The sequence below is a fragment of the Arachis stenosperma genome, chromosome 9 (assembly GCF_014773155.1).
Source record: "Arachis stenosperma cultivar V10309 chromosome 9, arast.V10309.gnm1.PFL2, whole genome shotgun sequence".
NCBI lineage: Eukaryota > Viridiplantae > Streptophyta > Magnoliopsida > Fabales > Fabaceae > Arachis > Arachis stenosperma.
Genome location: NC_080385.1, coordinates 52,396,006 through 52,412,745, shown reverse-complemented (window position 1 = coordinate 52,412,745; position 16,740 = coordinate 52,396,006). Strand labels below are relative to the sequence as shown.

The 16,740-nt window shown below is 39.2% G+C and overlaps 1 non-coding gene across 1 annotated transcript; it reads right to left on the bottom strand.

Moving 5' to 3' along the window:
- Nucleotides 1-7,482: 7,482 nt before the first annotated feature.
- On the bottom strand, nt 7,483-7,589 carry LOC130953636 (small nucleolar RNA R71). Its single transcript, XR_009075799.1, has one exon. It is a non-coding gene; the product is annotated as a small nucleolar RNA R71 (small nucleolar RNA).
- Between the last annotated feature and the right edge of the window lie 9,151 nt (nt 7,590-16,740).

Genomic DNA, 16,740 nt, shown 5'->3' with positions numbered 1-16,740 from the left:
GAAGACAAGTAAACCGACCTCTTCAGGTTGGGTCGCCACCGACCTCTCCTCAAAGAGATCGGACAAATCGCTAGAGAAGCCTAAAAGAGGGCCAAACAAAGGAACACAGCTGTTCCAAGGGTTACCTGAAACTGTAGGTTGATCTCGGACGAGATCTTCTGTACTGATCGGAGATGACGGGTCCGGCTTGTGCGTGGCGGCCGGAGCTATTGTGTATGACTTGTTGGACTGGCAATGCTGCTGATCCTTTTGTCGACGGAGGGTGGTGGTACCTGCAAGGGACTCCGATGCTTAAGTTAGCAAGGGTATTAAGCAGGTTTTTAGTAGAATCAGAGTATGAGTTATACCTGGGTGTTTCAGTGTATTTATAAAGTTGTAGAGTGATCTTTTCCGCAGATAAGATAGTTATCTTATCTTTATCTTTGAGTGGAGTTATCCTATCTTCAAGGGAACCGCCCTTGTCCTTCTAGGCTTTGGGCTGCCTTGGGATTTGGGTCGTGTTCTTCTGTTTGGGCCCTTTTTGGGCTTTCCTGGTGATCTGGCCGAACTCTTTGAGAAGAGTTCAGGTAGTTCTGACCTGAAGAGGTCGGTCAACTTGTCGCCAAACAACCCGGGTCGGATAGCTCAACCCAGGGCATGAACAGTGCCCCTGCTCGAGTGCGGTCTCCCTCTCGAGGTCGAGTCCTTCGTTTTATGACTTCGGTCCTTCTCGGGTGCAGCCGAACTCGAGCATTTGTCGACTTCTTCTGTGTAGAGACCCCTTCTGAATACGAAGCGTTTCTTCCTTTTTCTTTGATTTCGAAAACAGGCGTTCCCTGTCTTGGGAATGTGCAAGGGTTTTTAATGCCCCATTAATTTCTTGGCGTTTCGTTTCTTTGTCTCCCACTTTTCTTGTTTTATTTTTGAATTTACACCAAAAACTTTCTCTTTTCAGTTTCTCTTCACTGTTGCTCGCTGTAACTCCCCTTATTCTTCCGCTTCGTTTGTGCTTCCTCTTTGCGACGCCATTGGCGGTTGTAGGTGCCTTTTTGCTCGAAGGTGACTCTAGTTTTTGCTTCTCCGTCTCCAATTTCTTCGTCATTTTCATTTTCAGGTTGGTTCTTTTTTTGATTTCCTTACTTCCTTCGTCGTTCTTCCCTTATGCTTGCGTTGTTCCATTTCTTGGTAGAGTTTTGTTTGAGCATATGTTGGAAAGCTTGAACTTTTTTGTATAGTCATGCTTTGATTTCTGCTATGATGAAGGCTTTTTAGAGTTCCTTTTTGACTTATGTATGCCTTTTGGTGCTTTCCCTGATAGTTGACGCTTTTTAGGGTTTTTCATGCTTGTTTATTGCTTCCGATTATACCTTCTCATTTGGAGTTTTGGGCTGATAAACTGCTTGACTCTGTGGAAAGAATTATGCCTTTGATGAATTTGCCATGTTAGTAGCTTTCTTTAATTGATAGACTTGTAGAAGATAACGTTTTTCTGATGGTTCGCTTTGATTTTCTTCTTGTGTTTGTTGTTTGCTTGGAAGGGGAATTTTCTTTGCTGAGAGTTTTGGGGTGTAGCTTTGTAGACTTTTTCTGGGTCCTTACTTTGTCCCTGCCTCCAAAGGATGCCCTTGGACCTTGGTGTGCGTCTTGGGGGTTTTCCTTTTACTGTTTGTATTGCTCTTGAGTCATGTTTGTCCGAGCTGTTTTGGTTAGTAATCCATTTTTTTTCTTTTTGTAGGACTAGTTGGCCATGTCTTCTCGCAAAAATATTGTTGAGACGTCTTCTAAGGTTCCTGAGGGGATGTCCGACTGGTTGGACTCCCTTGTGTTGATGTGTGTCTCCGTGGTAAATGCTAAGTTTTTTATGGAGCTTAGAAAACATCACCGACTCTATAAGAATAGGGATTAGGAAAAGAACTATGAATTGGTAGCACCCGATTCTGATGAGAGGGTTTACTTTCCTGCTCTAAGCCGGGGGGAACGTCCCTTCTTTTATGCTTATGACTATTTTTTCAACCAGCTAAATATTACTTTTCCTTTTACTTCCTTTGAAATTGACCTGTTGTGGTCGTGTAACGTAGCTCCATCCCAGCTTCATCCAAACTCCTGGGGTTTTATTAAGATTTTTCAGTTGCTCTGCCAAGAGTTGGGCGTCACGCCTTCTCAGACTCTTTTTCTTTATCTTTTTGTTTTGACTAAGCCCGGAATTTCCTCAAAAAAGAAAGCCTCTTGGATTTTTTTCGTTCTGCACAGGGACACAAAGTGTTTGCTATGTATGACGAGTCCTTTAGGGACTTTAAGATCTACTTTTTCAAGGTTCGAGCTGTTGAAGGAGCTCAACCTTTTTTCTTAGAGGCGAATAGTGAACCTGCCTTCCCTTTGTGTTTGGCAAAAGAATGTTGTGGTGTCTCGATACTCATGGGAGATGCTTGACAAGGTCGAGCAGGCTTTTGTAAATGTTTTAGAAGACATCTGGGGGGGAACCTTCCCATCTTGACACCAAGAGATTTTTGGGAGACCCCTCCTTGGTCCGAACTGTGTTTGGTATTGGCCGACTTGTTTTGCTTCTGTTTTTACTTTGTCTCCTTTTATTTCCAGTTTGTAACCTGCTGCTTTATGGTTGATTTTTATTTTTCAGAGATGGCTAAGAATAATGACTCCATGAAAGCCTTTAAAAAGGCGAGTGATGAGCGGATAATTTATACGCTTTTTGGCATTGTTTTTAGATAGCTTTTAGTATAATCTAGCTACTTTTAGGGATGTTTTCATTAGTTTTTATGCTAAATTCACATTTCTGGACTTTACTTTGAGTTTGTGTGTTTTTTTGTGATTTCAGGTAATTTCTGGCTGAAATTGAGGGACCTGAGCAAAACTCTGATAAAAGGCTGACAAAGGACTGCTGATGCTGTCAGATTCTGACCTCCCTGAACTCGAAATAAATTTTCTGGAGCTACGGAACTCCAAATGGCGCGTTCTCAACGAAGTTGGAAAGTAGACATCAAGAGCTTTCCAGCAATATATAATAGTTCATACTTTTTTTTGTGATTAGACGACGTAAACTGGTACTCAATGCCAGTTCTATGCTGCATTCTGGAGTCAAACGCCAGAAACACGTCACGAACCAGAGTTGAACGCCAAAAACACGTTACAACTTGGCGTTCAACTCCAAAAGAAGCCTCAACTCATGTAAAGATCAAGCTCAGCCCAAGCACACACCAAGTGGTCCCCGAAAGTGGATTTCTGCATAAATTACTTACTTTTGTAAACCCTAGTAGCTAGTATAGTATAAATAAGACATTTTACTATTGTATTAGACATCCTGGATTGTATTTTTGATCCTTTGATCACATTTGGGGGCTGGCCATTCGGCCATGCCTGGACCTTCATCACTTATGTATTTTTAACGGTGGAGTTTCTACACACCATAGATTAAGGGTGTGGAGCTCTGCTGTACCTCAAGTTTCAATGCAATTACTACTATTTTCTATTCAATTCCGCTTGTTCTTATTCTAAGATATTCATTGCACTTCAACATGATGAATGTGATGATCCGTGACACTCATCATCATTCTCACCTATGAACGCGTGACTGACAACCACTTCCGTTCTACCTAAGACCAGGCGCATATCTCTTGGATTCCTTAATCAGAATCTTTGTGGTATAAGCTAGATTGATGGCGGCATTCATGAGAATCCGGAAAGTCTAAACCTTGTCTGTGGTATTCCGAGTAGGATTCAGGGATTGAATGACTGTGACGAGCTTCAAACTTGCGATTGTTGGGCGTGATGACAAACGCAAAAGAATCAAAGGATTCTACTCCAACATGATCGAGAACCGATAGATGATTAGTCGTGCCGTGACAGAGCATTTGGACCTTTTTCACTGAGAGGATGGGATGTAGCCATTGACAACGGTGATGCCCTACATACAGCTTGCCATAGAAAGGAGTGACAAAGATTGGATAAAAGCAGTAGGAAAGTAGAGATCCAACAGGGACAAGCACCTCCATACACTTGTCTAAAATTCCCACCATTGAATTACATGAGTAACTCTATCTTTATTTTCTGCTTTATTATTTATTTACTATTCGAAAACTCCATAACATTTACTATCCGCCTAACTGAGATTTACAAGATGACCATAGCTTGCTTCATACCAACAATCTCCGTGGGATCGACCCTTACTCACGTAAGGTATTACTTGGACGACCCAGTGCACTTGCTGGTTTGTTGTGCGGAGTTGTGACTAAGTGTGATTCACGTTTGAGAGCGCTACCAAGTTTTTTTGGCGCCATTGTTGATGATCACAATTTCGTGCACCAAGTTTTTGGCGCCGTTGCCAGGGATTGTTCGAGTTTGGACAATTGACGGTTCATCTTGTTGCTCAGATTAGGTAATTTTCTTTTTATTTTTCTTTTCAAAAAGTTTTCAAAAATATTTTTCAAAATTTTTTCTTTGTTTTCGAAAAATTATTCAAAATTTTTAAGAATGAATTCTAGTGTTTCATAAAGTATGTTGAAGCTTGGCTGGCTGTAAAGCCATGTCTAACTCAATTGAATTGAGGCTTCAAAACCATCAGCATAGAGGCAAGTTAATTGGAATATCAGTTGTTACATGCCTGATTTATATCTTCTAAAGCTGGCTGGCTATTAAGCCATGCCCAACCCTTGGATTGGAGCTTTAGGCTAATATTGAAAGATTTCTAGAATTCTTATTAAAAATTTTGGATTTCTTATTTTCTTTTTTCTATATGTTTTTCGAAAAAAATTAAAAGAAAATCCAAAAAAATCATAAAATCATAAAAAAACCAAAAATATTTTGTGTTTCTTGTTTGAGTCTTGAGTCAATTTTTAAGTTTGGTGTCAATTGCATGTTTTTAAAAATTTATGCATTATTTTTCGAAAATTCATGCATTCATGGTGTTCTTCATGATCTTCAAGTTGTTCTTGGTAAGTCTTCTTCTTTGATCTTGATGTTTTCTTGTTTTGTGTCTTTTATTGTTTTTCATATGCATTTTTGCATTCATAGTGTCCATGCATTAAAGATTTTTAAGTTTGGTGTCTTGCATGTTTTCTTTGCATCAAAAATTTTCAAAAATATGTTCTTGATGTGCATCATGATCTTCAAAGTGTTCTTGGTGTTCATCTTGACATTCATAATGTTCTTGCATGCATCATTGGTTTTGATCCAAAATTTTCATGTTTTGGGTCATATGTGTGTTTTTCTTTCTCATCATTAAAAATTCAAAATTTTTAAGAATGAATTCTAGTGTTTCATAAAGTATGTTGAAGCTTGGTTGGCTGTAAAGCCATGTCTAACTCAATTGGATTGAGGCTTCAAAACCATCAGCATAGAGGCAAGTTAATTGGAATATCAGTTGTTACATGTCTGATTTATATCTTCTAAAGCTGGCTGGCTATTAAGCCATGCCCAACCCTTGGATTGGAGCTTTAGGCTAATATTGAAAGATTCCTGGAATTCTTATTAAAAATTTTGGATTTCTTATTTTCTTTTTTCTATATGTTTTTCGAAAAAAATTAAAAGAAAATCCAAAAAAATCATAAAATCATAAAAAAACCAAAAATATTTTGTGTTTCTTGTTTGAGTCTTGAGTCAATTTTTAAGTTTGGTGTCAATTGCATGTTTTTAAAAATTTATGCATTATTTTTCGAAAATTCATGCATTCATGGTGTTCTTCATGATCTTCAAGTTGTTCTTGGTAAGTCTTCTTCTTTGATCTTGATGTTTTCTTGTTTTGTGTCTTTTATTGTTTTTCATATGCATTTTTGCATTCATAGTGTCCATGCATTAAAGATTTTTAAGTTTGGTGTCTTGCATGTTTTCTTTGCATCAAAAATTTTCAAAAATATGTTCTTGATGTGCATCATGATCTTCAAAGTGTTCTTGGTGTTCATCTTGACATTCATAATGTTCTTGCATGCATCATTGGTTTTGATCCAAAATTTTCATGTTTTGGGTCATATGTGTGTTTTTCTTTCTCATCATTAAAAATTCAAAAAATCAAAAATATATCGTTTCCTTATTTCTCTCAAAAAATCGAAATTTTGGGTTGACTTGATCAAAAATTTTTAAAATAAGTTGTTTTCTTGTTAGTCAAGTCAAAATTTCAATTTTAAAAATCTTATCTTTTCAAAACTTTTTCAAAACTCAAATCTTTTTCATTTTTTATATATTTTTTGAAAATTTCTTTTAAATTGATTTTCAAAATCTTTTTTATCTTTATTTCATAATTTTTGAAATTACACTAACAATTTATGTGATTGATTCAAAAAAATTTGAAGTTTGTTACTTTCTTGTTAAGAAAGGCTCAATCTTTAAATTCTAGAATCATATCTTTTAGTTTCTTGTTAGTTAAGTAATTAATTTTAATTTTGAAAATTAAATCTTTTTCAACCATATCTTTTTATCATATCTTTTTATCATATCTTTTATATCATATCTTTTTCAAAATTTTATCTTTTTCAAAAAAATTTGATTTCAAAATATCTTATCTAACTTCTTATCTTCTTATCTTTTCAAATTTGATTTTAATATCTTTTTCAACTAACTAATTAACTTTTTGTTTGTTTCTTATCTTTTTCAAAACCACCTAACTACTTTTCCCTTTCTACTTTTCGAAAATATCTCATCCCTTTTTCAAAATTCTTTTTAATTAACTAATTGTTTTAAATTTTAATTTTAATTCTATCTCACCTTTAATTTTTGAAAATCACTAATTACTTTTTCAAAATTTATTTTCGAAATTCCTTCCCTCTCCTCTTCTTTTATTTATTTATTTATTCACTAAAACTTCTCTTCATCTCAAATCACTGCCTCTATCCTCACCCTTGTGTTGAAATTCTCCATTCTTCTTCACTCTTATTCCCTTTCTTCGTCTACTAATAATAAGGAACCTATTTACTGTGACATAGAGGATTCCTCTTCTTTTTCTGTTCTCTTCTCTTTCATATGAGCAGGAACAAGGAAAAAGGCATTCTTGTTGAAGCTGATCCAGAACCTGAAAGGACTCTGAAGAGAAAACTAAGAGAAGCTAAATTACAACAATCCAGAGACAACCTTGCTGAAATTTTCGAACAAGAAAAGGAGATGGCAGCCGAACCCAACAACAATAATGCAAGAAGGATGCTTGGTGATTATACTACACCTACGTCCAAGTTTGATGAAAGAAGCATCTCAATTCCTGCTATTGGAGCAAACAATTTTGAGTTAAAACCTCAACTAATTGCTCTAATGCAACAGAACTGCAAGTTTCATGGACTTCCATCAGAAGATCCCTACCAGTTCTTAACTGAGTTCTTACAGATCTGTGAGACTGTCAAGACTAATGGAGTAGATCCTGAAGTCTACAGGCTCATGCTTTTCCCTTTTGCTGTAAGAAACAGAGCTAGAGCATGGTTGGACTCTTAACCTAAAGATAGCCTGGACTCCTGGGATAAGCTGGTCACGACCTTCTTGGCTAAGTTCTTTCCTCCTCAAAAGCTGAGCAAGCTTAGAGTGGATGTTCAGACCTTCAAACAAAAAGATGGTGAATCCCTCTATGAAGCTTGGGAAAGATACAAGCAGATGACCAAAAGATATCCTTATGATATGTTTTCAGAATGGACAATGATAGATATATTCTACTATGGTGTATCTGAGTTCTTTAAGATGTCATTGGACCATTCTGCAGGTGGATCCATTCACCTAAAAAAAACGCCTGCAGAAGCTCAAGAACTTATTGACATGGTTGCAAATAACCAGTTCATGTACACTTCTGAGAGGAATTCCGTGAATAATGGGACGCCTCAAAGGAAGGGAGTTCTTGAAATTGATGCTCTGAATGCCATTTTGGCTCAGAACAAAATGTTGACTCAACAAGTAAACATGATTTCTCAAAGTCTGAATGGATGGCAAAATGCATCCAACAGTACTAAAGAGGCATCTTCTGAAGAAGAAGCTTATGATCCTGAGAACCCTGCAATAGCAGAGGTAAATTATATGGGTGAACCTTATGGAAACACCTATAATTCATCAAGGAGAAATCATCCAAATTTCTCATGGAAGGATCAACAAAAGCCTCAACAAGGCTTTAATAATGGTGGAAGAAATAGGCTCAGCAATATCAAGCCTTATCCATCATCACCTCAGCAACAGACAGAGAATTATGAACAGAGTACCTCTAACTTAGCAAATTTAGTCTCTGATCTGTCTAAGGCCACTTTAAGTTTCATGAGTGAAACAAGGTCCTCCATCAGAAATCTAGAGGCACAAGTGGGCCAGCTGAGTAAGAAAATCACTGAAACTCCTCCTAGTACTCTCCCAAGCAATACTGAAGAGAATCCAAAAAGAGAGTGCAAGGCCATTGATATAATCAACATGGCCGAACCTAGAGAGGAAGGAGAGGACGTGAATCCCAATGAGGAATACCTCATGGGATGTCTCTCAAGCAAGAAGAAGTTTCATATTGAGGACCCAAGGGAATCTGAGGCTCATATAGAGACCATAGAGATCCCATTAAACCTCCTTCTACCATTCATAAGCTCTGAAGACTATTCTTCCTCTGAAGAGGATGAAGATGTAACTGGAGAGCAAGTTGCTCAATATCTAGGAGCTATCATGAAACTGAATGCTAAGTTATTTGGTAATGAGACTTGGGAAGGTGAACCTCCCTTGCTCATTAGTGAACTAGATACCTGGGTTCAGCAAACTTTACCTCAAAAGAGACAAGATCCTGGCAAATTCATAATACCCTGTACCATAGGCACGATGACCTTTGAGAAAGCTCTGTGTGACCTAGGGTCAGACGTAAATCTTATGCCACTCTTTGTAATGAAGAAGCTGGGGATCATTGAGGTACAGCCTGCCTTATTCTCATTACAAATGACAAACAAGTCAGTAAGATAAGCTTATGGATTGGTAGAGGACGTGTTGGTAAAGGTTGAAGGCCTTTACATCCCTGCTGATTTCATAATCTTAGACACTTGGAAGGAGGAGGATGAATGCATCATCCTTGGAAGACCTTTCCTAGCCACAGCAGGAGCTGTGATAGATATTAACAGAGGAGAATTAGTCCTTCAATTGAATGGGGACTACCTTGTGTTTAAGGCTCAAGGATATTCTTCTTTAACAATGGAGAGGAAGCATGAAAAGCTTCTCTCAGTACAGAGTCAAACAAAGCCCCCACAATTAAACTCTAAGTTTGGTGTTGAGAGGCCACAGCCAAACTCTAAGTTTGGTGTTGAATCCCCACATCCAAACTCTAAGTTTGGTGTTGGGAGTCTACAACATTGACCTGATCACCTGTGAGGCTCCATGAGAGCCCACTGTCAAGCTATTGACATTAAAGAAGCGCTTATTGGGAGGCAACCCAATTTTTATTTATCTAATTTTATTTTTATTTTTATTGTTCTTTTATGTTTTATTAGGTTCATGATCATGTGGAGTCACGAAAAAAATATTAAAATTAAAAACAGAATCAAAAACAGCAGAAGAAAAATCACACCCTGGAAGAAGGACTTATTGGCGTTTAAATGCCAGTAAGAAGCGTCTGGCTGGCGTTCAATGCCAGAACAGAGCATGAATCTGGCGTTGAATGCCAGAAACATGCAGTAATCTGGCGTTTAAACGCCAGGATTGCACACTGAGGAAAGCTGGCGTTCAACGCCAGAAACATGCTGCAGATGGGCGTTGAACGCCCAGAATAAGCTTAGAGTTGGTGTTTAACGCCAAAAACAAGCATCAATCTGGCGTTAAACGCCAGGATTGCATGCAGAGGGCGTTTTACACGCCTCATTGGTGCAGGGATGTAAATCCTTGACACCTCCGGATCTGTGGACCCCACAGTATCCCCAATTACCTCAATCTCTCTTCCCCATCACCTCTTCACTAGTCACATCTGTCCATCTCTTCCCCACCCAATCCCACCCATATGGCTGAAACATACACATCTCTCCCTCTCCTCCATAACTTTTTCTCCTTCCATTCTTTCTTCTTTTGCTCAAGGGCGAGCAACATTCTAAGTTTGGTGTGGTAAAAGCATAGTTTTTTGTTTTTTCATAACCATTGATGGCACCTAAGGCCAGAGAAACCTCAAAAAAAAAAGAAGAGAAAAAGGAAGACAAAAGCTTCCACCTCTGAGTCATGGGAGATGGAGAGATTCATCTCAAGGGTCCATAGCTCAGTAGTAGAGCATTTGACTGCAAATCAAGAGATTCCTAAGACACCTCAGGGGATACATTTTCCTCCACACAATTATTGGGAGCAACTAAGGATAGGAACACCAAAATCACTTGGGATCAAGCAATAGTGGCAAGGAAGAGACATAGAGGAGCTCAAAAAGTACCATTGATCCTTCAAGAAGGCACCACCCTCACTAAGGTGGACTCATTCCTTGTTCTATTTCTCTGTATTTCGATATCTAAGCTTTATGTTATTTATGTTTATGTCTTTCCTACTTGACCATTAGTATTTAGTAACTATGTCTTAAAGCTATGAATACTTCCATGATTCTTCACCTCTCTTAAATGAAAATTTTTTTAATTCAAAAGAACAAGAAGTACATGAATTTCGAAATTATCCTTGAATTTAGTTTAATTATAATGATGTGAGGACAATACTTTTTGTTTTCTGAATGAATGCTTGAACAGTGCATAACTTTGATCTTGTTGTTTATGAATGTTAAAATTGTTGGCTCTTGAAAGAATGATGAACAAAGAGAATGTTATTGACAATCTGAAAAATCATGAAAATCGATTCTTGTAGCAAGAAAAAGCAGTGAAAAAGCAAAAGCTTGCGAAAAAAAATTTTGGCGAAAAAAAAAATTAGAAAGAAAAAGAAAAAGCAAGCAGAAAAAGCCAATAGCCCTTAAAACCAAAAGGCAAGGGTAAAAAGGATCCAAGGCTTTGAGCATCAATGGATAGGAGGGCCCAAGGAAATAAAATCCAGGCCTAAGCGGCTAAATCAAGCTGTCCCTAACCATGTGCTTGTGGCATGCAGGTCCAAGTGAAAAGCTTGAGACTGAGTGGTTAAAGTCATGATCCAAAGCAAAAAGAGTGTGCTTAAGAGCTCTGGACACCTCTAACTGGGGACTTTAGCAAAGCTGAGTCACAATCTAAAAAGGTTCACCCAGTTATGTGTCTGTGGCATTTATGTATCCGATGGTAATACTGGAAAACAAAGTGTTTAGGGCCACGACCAAGACTCATAAAAGTAGTTGTATTCAAGAATCAACATACTTAACTAGGAGAATCAAACACTATCTGAAATTCTAAGTTCCTATAGATGCCAATCATTCTAAATTTCAAAGGAGAAAGTGAGATGCCAAAACTATTCAGAAGCAAAAAGCTACAAGTCCTTCTCATCTAATTAGAATTAATATTCATTGATATTTTGGAATTTATAGTACATTCTCTTCTTTTTATCCTAATTGATTTTCAATTGCTTGGGGACAAGCAACAATTTAAGTTTGGTGTTGTGATGAGCGGATAATTTATACGCTTTTTGGCATTGTTTTTAGATAGTTTTTAGTATAATCTAGCTCCTTTTAGGGATGTTTTCATTAGTTTTTATGCTAAATTCACATTTCTGGACTTTACTATGAGTTTGTGTGTTTTTCTGTGATTTAAGATAATTTCTGGCTGAAATTGAGGGACCTGAGCAAAACTCTGATAAAAGGCTGACAAAGGACTGCTGATGCTGTTGGATTCTGACCTCCCTGCACTCGAAATAAATTTTCTGGAGCTACGGAAATCCAAATGGCGCGCTCTCAACGGCGTTGGAAAGTAGACATTCAGAGCTTTCCATCAATATATAATAGTCCATACTTTATTCGTGATTAGATGACGTAAACTGGCGCTCAACGCCAGTTCCATGCTGCATTCTGGAGTCAAACGCCAGAAACACGTCATGAACTATAGTTGAATGCCAAAAACACGTTACAACTTGGCGTTCAACTCCAAAAGAAGCCTCAGCTCGTGTAAAGATCAAGCTCAGCCCAAGCACACACCAAGTGGGCCCCGGAAGTGGATTTCTGCATCAATTACTTACTTCTGTAAACCCTAGTAGCTTGTCTAGTATAAATAAGACATTTTACTATTGTATTAGACATCCTGGATTGTATTTTTGATCCTTTGATCACGTTTAGGGGCTGGCCATTCAGCCATGCCTGGACCTTCATCGCTTATGTATTTTTAACGGTGGAGTTTCTACACACCATAGATTAAGGGTGTGGAGCTCTGCTGTACCTCAAGTTTCAATGCAATTACTACTATTTTCTATTCAATTCCGCTTGTTCTTATTCTAAGATATTCGTTGTACTTCAACATGATGAATGTGATGATCCGTGACACTCATCATCATTCTCACCTATGAACGCGTGACTGACAACCACTTCCGTTCTACCTCAGACCGGGCGCATATCTCTTGGATTCCTTAATCAGAATCTTCGTGGTATAAGCTAGATTGATGGCGGCATTCATGAGAATCCGGAAAGTCTAAACCTTGTCTGTGGTATTCTGAGTAGGATTCAGGGATTGAATGATTGTGACGAGCTTTAAACTCGCGATTGTTGGGCGTGATAACAAACGCAAAAGAATCAAAGGATTCTACTCCAACATGATCGAGAACCGACAGATGATTAGCCGTGTCGTGACAGAGCATTTGGACCTTTTTCACTAAGAGGATGGGATGTAGCCATTGACAACGGTGATGCCCTACATACAGCTTGCCATAGAAAAGAGTGACAAAGATTGGATAAAAGTAGTAGGAAAGAAGAGATCCAACAGGAACAAGCACCTCCACACACTTGTCTGAAATTCCCACCATTGAATTACATGAGTAACTCTATCTTTATTTTCTGCTTTATTATTTATTTACTATTTGAAAACTCCATAACATTTACTATCCACCTAACTGAGATTTACAAGATGACCATAGCTTGCTTCATACCAAAAATCTCCGTGGGATCGACCCTTACTCACGTAAGGTATTACTTGGACAACTCAGTGCACTTGCTGGTTAGTTGTGCGGAGTTGTGACTAAGTGTAATTCACGTTTGAGAGCGCTACCAAGTTTTTTTGGCGCCATTGTTGATGATCACAATTTTGTGCACCAGCGAGGAAGGCTACTGCGGCCCACAACATTTCGGCCAGGGTGACTGGGGAAGGGTCTTTTCAGGTTTCTCAAAAACTACCTGTGTTGAACTCTCCTGGACCGAGGAGGGTGATCCTTATTCCTCGGGTTCATGTGCTTGATCCTCGCCAAGCTTCTACTGCTACCTCTTCTCCTTCAACTGTTCCTCCTTCAAAAAGACCTCGGACTATTGACCCCTTCAATCTAGATGCTCCTGATTTTGACGCTATTGGGTTTGCTGACCAGCAGATTGCCCCTTATGGTATTATGCCTACTGACGATGTATCCATTCTTCATCATTTAGATTGTATCACTCAAAGTGGCATCAAACTGGCACACATGGGAGCAGCTTTATACCGAACCGCTCAAGATCTTTCTATCCATGCTACAAAGGCCATTATGAAGGAGGTCAAGTCGGAATTTGATCGGATTAAGGGCTTGAAGGAAGAGCTTGAGGTGAAAGTGGCCAAGTTGGAGAAAGAGTTGGAGGGGGAGAAGACTCGGGCTGTAGCCTTGGCGGCTTCTGCCAAGTTGTCTGAAGATATGGCTTTGAAGCATAAGGATAGCTATGTTACGACTTACAAGGAGATGATGGGTCTTAGGGAAGATTTGGAGTTTGCCCGAGCTGATTATGCCGGGCTCCAGGGTCATCTTGTGGGCAGTGTAAATGCTGCTTATGAGAATCTAAGGGACCAAGTTTGAGTTCTTGCGCTCGATCTTGACTTTACTCTTTTCAGCTAGGACAACATCGTAAAAGATGGTAAGATTGTCCCAGATGACCCTGATGATGATGAAGTCGACCCTCCTCTTGTTCCTGCTCAAAGTCTCTGTCGTGCCGTCTTCTCCAATGCCTGCAGCTGAGGCCAGTCATCCCCAGTCAGATCCTGATATTCAGATCTTGAACCGTCCTGATGGGACTGTTGATGCCGTTTCTCTTCAGACTCGTCCTTCTTCACCTCGAGATGCCGCCACTGGAGAATCTTTGAATATGTTGTAGTTTTTGTTTATGAATCTTGATATGTATAGCCCGGTCTGTGGGCCTTAAACTCTTTTTATTTTGTTGTTCCTGTCTACTGGATACTTTTAGTTGCTTCTCTATTAGCAACTTTATTTTTTGAAAAACAAAGGTAGTTTTTCAGGTTCTTTGGGGTGGACTTCAGGTGGCCTCTTGAGTCCTGTTATTATTATAACCTTGTTTCTTGTGTGATATGCTTGTCTGCACCTATCTGACACCTTTTAGGTCTTTTGGAGTGTTGGAGCCTTGTCATCCGATCTCTTTTGATCCCCTTCGTACTTACAAACTTGTAGCTTGATTCTTTTGAGGTCGTGGATTTCTGGGTCCAATTTATATGCCTTCCGTCGGCTGACTTCTTTGTCTTGGCCTGAAGTTATTTCTAGTAATCCACTTTGTTCAGATCTTTGTTAGGCCTCTTCCATGGATTTACTTTTAACCTTTGGCATCTTGGTCGGGCCGACTTCACCACGTCGGTCCCTTCTAAGTTATTTCTAGTAATCCTCTTTTTTTTGGACCTTTGTCAGGTCTCTTTTAGGGATTGCTTTTTATAGCTTTTGTTCGTGGGAGGCCGACTTCATCACGTCGGTCCCTTCTAAGTTATTTCTAATAATCCTCTTTTTTAGGGCTGACCAGGCCTCTTTCCAGGGATTTACTTTTTATAACTTTGGTTATTATGGTTGACTGGTCCAACTTCTTTTACATTGGCCTGTCTTTAAGTTATTTTTAGGAACCCATTTTTATTAAGACCTCGTCAGGACATTTCTATGGATCACTTTCGATAACTTCTCGCATTATTCTGTTGTTGTCGCTTTTTCATCTTTGCCGATTTTGTAAAAATTGGGTTTGATCCCCGTTTGGTCGACCTTTTGATGAATTTGGTTTTCATCTTTGTTTGTTCGTGACCGTGCAGTGAATTTGGTTTTCACTTTCTGCCAATCTGTAGCTTTTATAATCGGGCGATGAATTTTTGCGTTTCAGATTAATGCGTCTTGTAAAAGAGGATTTGTAGAAAATCTGAAAAAAGAACTTGAAGATAGAAAATATGCAAATATATACATTTGGGTATTTTTCCCTTTAATTCGGGTGGTTTGTAGATCTTGGCTTGGCGCCTCGTTAAAAAACCTTTTCAGGAAAAAGAGTACACCTTATCCTAAGATCCTTAATATCTCTAACTATAATACCTTCGTAGGTTGCAAGCATGCCATGATCTTGGGAGCTCTCGCCGTTCGAGTTCGGATAGACTGTAGTAGCCCTTTTCAAGTACTTCTTTGACTTGGTAGGGTCCTTTCCAGTTGGCTGCCAGCTTTCCTTCTCCCGGTTGAGTTGTTCCGATGTCGTTTCGAATTAGTACGAGGTTGTTCTCGGCAAAACCTCGCGCTACTACCTTTTGATTATATCTTGAAGCCATTCGACGTTTTAATGCCTCTTTCCTGATCCGAGCTCTGTCTTGGATTTCTGGAAGTAGGTCGAGTTCTTCCCTTTGAAGTCGGGAGTTAGCCTCTTCATTGTAATGGGTCATTCTGGGTGATCCTTCTTCGACCTCCACTGGGATCATTGCCTCCATTCCATAAGCTAATTGGAAAGGTGATTCCTTTGTGGTGGAGTGTGGAGTTGTTCGATATGCCCATAGGACTTGCGGGAGCTCTTCAGCCCAGGCTCCCTTTGCATCCTGTAATCTCTGTTTTAACCCGGCTAATATGACTTTATTAGCAGCTTCTGCTTGTCCGTTGGCCTGGGGGTGTTCTACGGATGTGAATTGGTGTTTTATGTTTAGATCGGCCACCAATTTTCTGAAGCCTGCATCTGTAAATTAAGTGCCATTGTTTGTGGTGATGGAGTATGGAACCCCAAACCTTGTGACAATATTTCTATATAGGAATTTTTGACTTCTTTGAGTAGTGGCGTTAGCTAGGGGTTCTGCCTCGATCCATTTTGTGAAATAGTTTATCCCCACGATAAGGAATTTGACTTGTCCGGATCCTTGAGGGAAAGGACCGAGAAGGTCGAGTCCTCATTTTGCGTATGGCCAGGGTGAGGTTACACTGATAAGCTCTTCTGGTGGGGCGATATGAATGTTGGCATGTTTCTGATATGGTGAACATGTCTTTACGAATTCTATTGCTTCTTTTTGTAGAGTCGGCCAATAGAATCCGGCCCGGATTACCTTTTTGGTAAGAGCTTGTGCTCTGAGATGGTTGCCACAGATGCCACTGTATACTTCTTCTAAATCTTCCTTTGTATTGGAAGTCGGCACACATTTTAACAGTGGTGTTGAAATCCCTCTCTTGTATAGAGTATTGTTCATGATGGTGTAGTATTGTGCCTCCATTTTAACCTCTTTTCCTCCTTCTTATCTATAGGGAGTGTTTCTATTTTGAGGTAACTGATTATGGGAGTCATCCATCCTTGTTCCTGCCCTATTATGGTTAAGACCTTTTCTTCTTTTGAGATTGATGGGCTCTGCAGCATTTCTTGGATGAGGCTTCCATTGTTGCCCCATGGCTTGGTGCTGGCTAGTTTTGAGAGTGCATCAGCTCGAGCATTCTGTTCCTGGGGTATATGGCGGACCTCATATTCTTCGAGTTGTCCGAGCTGTTCCTTGGTTTTGTCCAAGTACTTTT